Genomic DNA, 5,718 nt, shown 5'->3' with positions numbered 1-5,718 from the left:
GTGACACAACACCATGTTGAGCTGTGACTGTGCTTAGGACCACGGGTGACACAACACCATGTTGAGCTGTGACTGTGCTTAGGACCACAGGTGACACAACACCATGTTGAGCTGTGACTGTGGTTAGGACCACGGTGACACAACACCATGTTGAGCTGTGACTGTGGTTAGGACCACGGGCGTCTTGTGCCTTTAGCGTCCACTTTGCTGTCGTCCTGTGTCAGCTCACCATACAGAAGAGGGTGAATATCTGGAAATTCCGCGTGTGATGGATCATGTAACTGGAAGAATTAAGAGAAAATTTGAAGGCCTCGTGATGAAAACATCTCTCACTCTACTGTTTGACCTTGGAAATACTTCCAGCCTTCCGTCTGACCTGTAGCATAAGTCTGAATGTCACAGGTCCTTTTTGTAAAGCCAGCAGCTTATTCCCTGATGCCTGCATACACTGTGACTTGTTTTTTTGCCAAAGGCCAAAAATCTCTGTCGGCTCAAGCAAAGTCCAAAGAAACGTCACCGCTGCTTGTGAATGTATTTATTAGGGAGGAAGCAGTTCTTCTCCAAGCCATTAAAATGTATGAAAACATACTAAAAAAGGAAGATTTTAACCAAAGAAAAATTTCTTAGTTTAAACTTTATTTGGAATTTAAACAGAACTTTCCATTTTTATCCTAGTAGAGAGATTTCAAATTAAGTGAACCTGCTACGAACATTTTTAATAAATTCAGTGAACACCTTATTTATAAATAAAATGACTGTGCTTTTATAACATTCTTCGCATAAGCATTTCATTATTAACAATGTTATAAACCGTGAGTGTGGACATCACATAAAACACATGATAACAATCAGATGGGAACAGTCAACTCGGACGACGTGGGTTTTGTTTCAGTTTGGCCACGCTCGTTTTGACTTATTTCCGTGGCAAACTTTGAAAGAATTGAGCACATTTGCTGGCCTTTTAGGGCCATTAGTTGGCCTCTATCTTCAGCGGTGAAGCCTGGGGAGAGTTTATAAATAAGTGTCTACCACAGAGCCCAGGCATAAGGCATACTTAGAATGTAGACTCCCTACTTCATGTGGAATCATCGATTCCCCCATCCCTTGGTCATAGCGACAGCACGGTGCTTGTGAACAACAGAGAACAGCGATAGTGCAGACACTGTACGGGAACAAACAGAACCAGGCTTGTAAGGTTTGGATGGGGCAGTGCGCTGAAGTCAGTTCAATGTTATAGGAAGTGGGAGGAAAATGATGTCATAAAAACGCTAAACCTTACTGTCAACCGAATCCTTAGTAGTTCTGACGTTAACATCTAAGTTTCAACCTAAAACCTTCACACGGTGAAGCTGCTGGCTCCATGTCACTCCTTTAGCAAGTTTCAGAACCTAAATGCTTCAGTTATGGAAGACGTTGTAATGACACTTGCCCTGGGGTAAGCCGTGCATGGGACGCTTCTTTCAAATTTATTATTACTCCTCTCTCTCTCTCTCTCTCTCTCTCTCTCTCTCTCTCTCTCTCTCTCTCTCTCAAATAAGAAGAATTGGCTTCGTTGTGCAGTGTGAATTTAGCTCCTCCGCCTCCCAATGTGTTAACTCCTAAATAATCTACTTAATCTTCACCTCTTGGCTTGTTTGTTTGTTTTGTTTTAATTTGGGATAAGGAAAATCATAGTATGAATCCCACTTAAGCGAAACAGGAAGCGATGTTAACTAAGGCACTTGACAAGGTGATCACCAGCCTGGTGTGGTGACATGGACCTTCATCTCAGTGCTTAGGAGGCTGAGGCAGCAAGAGCATTTGGCCTCAGACGCTTGTGTTTAGTCTGGGCAACAGAGGGAGAGTGGCTTAATTATGCAAGCACAGGTTTTTACGTATAACCCTAGCATGATTACCCAGCCCGTATCAGATTACTATATCCTTCAGATCAGAACGCCTGATTTTAAAAATTGCTATGTATTGTACCATATTTTTATGCCAAGGAGTGTTCTCACTATTGACAGGTATAAAATATTGATCAATGTTGGAAAACATGAAAGATGATTTATGTTCTGCATTGTCACACTTTTTTTTATGTGAAAATAAATAATCATGTCTATCTCATGATTGTGTAAACTGGCTTCTGTCTCAAATAAATGACAAACATATGTGTCTATACTAAGTGATTATTTAAAAATAGAAATCCTAGACACACAGGGTTGATACACATGGGAACTCATAAAGACTGAGGCAGCACGCACAGGGCTGACATGGCTCTTTCCCAGTTGGGAATCCTAGAGCTGAGAGAAGTGCACACATGTACCCGTCCCTAACCCAGGATCTGTCTCCAGTTGATAAGTACTTGCAAAGGAAAAATGATTTTTTTCCAAGAGAGTTTCATGGGGAAACAAATCACTCTTAGGGGCAGGTCTCATGGGGCAGGTCCCATGGGGCAGGTTCCATGGGGCAGATCCCTGACCAGCAGTGGATACAAAATGAGCTCAAGGCATCTTTGGAGGTTTTGTGTCTCTTTATGTTAAGCCATGGCTTCCCCCTCCCCCACCTTACAGTCCCTTTGCATATAAATCATGGCTCTGATTTTATGGGATTCCTGTGTGTGAATGTCGCTGCATCTATATGTGTTTCTTGATTAGATTGTGTGGGAAAAATCTATTTAAAAAAAAAAGAAAAGAAAAGCCTTTATATTGTTAGTAAATATTTGGTCTATAGTCCTATTTCCCATATGTACAGACCTAGAGTTGCATAAAAATTCCCTGTGGGAAGAAGGATTACAAATGAAAAAAATTTAAGGAGCCCTCATGACACCATTATAGCTTCCTTTAACTCTGAGGGAATCTGATGGAGATACTAGAATTATTTTCTCCACCTTCTACGTATGGGTCAATCTCTGAGAAGTGATGTGTCTTGCCCACAGCTGGTGAACCCCGGGGCTGAGAGGGGAACACACACATCTCCTGCTGCACCGCCTCCTCTTAGCCTCCCTTTGAGCTTCCTTTCACCTGCTCTGGTCCTGGAAGCAGCGTTTTTCCATCTGCATCTGAGCAGCTGTAAATGTACTTCTTTCTTCCTATCCCATAAACCTAATTCCATCCAGGGTCATTCTGCACAGCTTGGCTTACACATAAAAATGAACTTTTAAGAGGTTTACTTTAGCTTGGTAACCGTCTACTCACTGATCCAGAAAGCAGGCATCCTGAGTGCGACTTCCTCTTTGCAAATGAACACATTGCCTCAGACCCCAGACTGGAAGAGGGCACGCTGACCGACAGTTTCCAGGATCGGATGCTCTCCAAGTGTCTACAGACACCCGGGGGGCTGGGAAATGGTAGGATTTAGACATGTAACTGTCTTGTCTGTTTTGGAGATTGGAGAACATAAAGGAAAAACAAAACAAAACAAAACAAAACATGGCAAGTGTGTGGCCGAGATGGATGTGAATGACGATTGAAGATCTGTAGAAAGGTTAAAGGAGTTGAATTTTGTGGCATAAAGAAAGCCAGAGGGAGGAAGACTTCACACAGGACTGATATGGAGTTCTACAGAAGAGAGTGAGCTGAAGGAAGGTTAACGGGAGCTGGGGGACGTTGGTACCCAGGAAGAGGCCCAGGAAGAGGGACTGTGCATGTCAAATGTACTCACTGGACTGTTACCGTGTAGTCGTCTGCGCTGAGCATTGCCATGCCCGAGATAATTAACGTATCTACCCCTCAAAGCAACCTATGGGAAGCTTACCCTCATTTTGCAAGAGAGGTTTTGAGAAATCAGCAACTTGTTCCGGGTCACAGAACCGACAAGAAAATGGTGGACCCAGCTTGGAAACTTGAGTGGCTTGACTTGCGATACTGTACTTATTCACATCTGTCTCCACTGGTGCGGTGCGCAAGCCAGGGACCAAAAGCCCCAGCTGCGCTCTCCATGGCTAAGTCCTCAGTGCCTGGCTCAGAGCCCCACACTGGAGTTTGTGAGTGCATCTTTTAATTCGCTAAAAGACGGAATGAGGGAACAAAATCCAGTCTAACCCCAGGACTGTGCTATGATCTGTTTGCAATATGGATTTGTAGCAAAACACAAAACAAACCCCCACCTAAGTAGTTTGTTATGCCTTTCTTCAAACACTTCCATACAAGCTCCCCCAAACTCTTACAGACAAGGACACAGGAGACAGCTTATCAAGTTTGTCCAAGCTAATAAACTCAACTCCTTTGGAAATAATGGAGAGAAAAAGTCACATTTATCAATTAGATCTAGTTATGGCACCTTCAGAGTGACAGTTTGTAGTGATTGTCATCTCGGAGCCTTGTGGAATCTGGTGAAAGAAGAGGTGATGTAGTCATAGCAGTGACAGGGGCAGACATAGGTTCACTAGACTGGAAGTTTCTATCACGTCATCATTACATTAAGAATTAACATTAATCAGGGCATATTATTTCCCCTAAACATTTTAAGTTTCAAAAGGAAAAGCAAAAAAAAATTTTTTTTCAGACATTACTCTTTCAAGGTTTGAGATTTAAAAGATAGTAACAACAACAACAAAAAAAGGTGCAATAAACACAAGAGCTGGTTGTGTGTTTTATGCCCGTTTTCCCAACCTCTGGGAAGCTGAGGCAGGAGAATTGTGCTACAGAGTGAGTCCATGTCTTAAAACGTCAAAAATAAACAACTAAGTAAAATTGTAGAAATTTGAAGTATCTTGTAAGAAGGTAAGATAACATTTACCTCAGTTTGTTAACATTTCAACTTTGGTAATAATACATTACGAACAATGGAAAGGTTTTTAAAAATATTTATATTTTGAGACTATAACATAATTATATAATTTCCCCTTCCCTTTCCTCTCTCCCAACCCTCCCATAAACCCAATTGCTACTTTTTATCCAGTTTTTACACACACACACACACACACACACACACACACACACACACACACACACACAAACACCCTGATAAGACTATATGCTACCGCCCAGCACTCCTTGGTTGCCTGCACTGCTTTGTGTAGGGTTGAAGCCTCTGGGGCTTTCCTCTGTGTTAGCCTGTCTGCTGGCGATGTCATTGTTCACTTATCCACATCACTGAGACTCTCACAATGTCACAGAGAACTTGCTGTTCTTCAGTTTCTTATCATCTTTCCCTCCCGTTTTCTGCAATGACCCTTGAGCCCACTGATGGCGGCTGGGGAGATGGACCAGTCAGTAAGCTGCGTATCCTGTGACTATGATAACCAGACTCGGATCGCAGCACCCACGCAAAGGCCCGGGGAACCGTCGTGGGTCTGCAAGCAGATTACAGAGGGTTGGGTTGGGGTGGACACAGTTGGCTCCCTGGAGTTCAGGTCTGTCCGTTTAGTTAAACTGGAAAGTGCTACATTCAGTAAAATACCCTACCTCAAATGTAAGGTGGAGGGCGACTGAGGAAGATGCCTGGTGTCTACATGCATGTATTCACGTGTACATGTCTGTGCACTCACGAAACACAAACACGCGTGTAGTGGTGCAGACCACGTATCAGAAGCTCTGGGACTGGACCTCGGCACCCATCAAATACTTAAAAAATTCCAACAACTTTCTTGTTTTTTTCATTCGCCATGCTCTGAATGCCTTCTGTGAGAATGGCCACGGAGCCGAGAGCGGCATGCATGCCAGGCATGTGCTGTGCCAAGTCCACACACTCAATGCATGCAATTTCTTCTCTATTCTGAATGTGTAGAACCTCCATAGA

This window comes from Mus pahari, chromosome 22 (assembly GCF_900095145.1).
Source record: "Mus pahari chromosome 22, PAHARI_EIJ_v1.1, whole genome shotgun sequence".
Lineage (NCBI taxonomy): Eukaryota > Metazoa > Chordata > Mammalia > Rodentia > Muridae > Mus > Mus pahari.
This window is presented reverse-complemented; position numbering follows the sequence as displayed.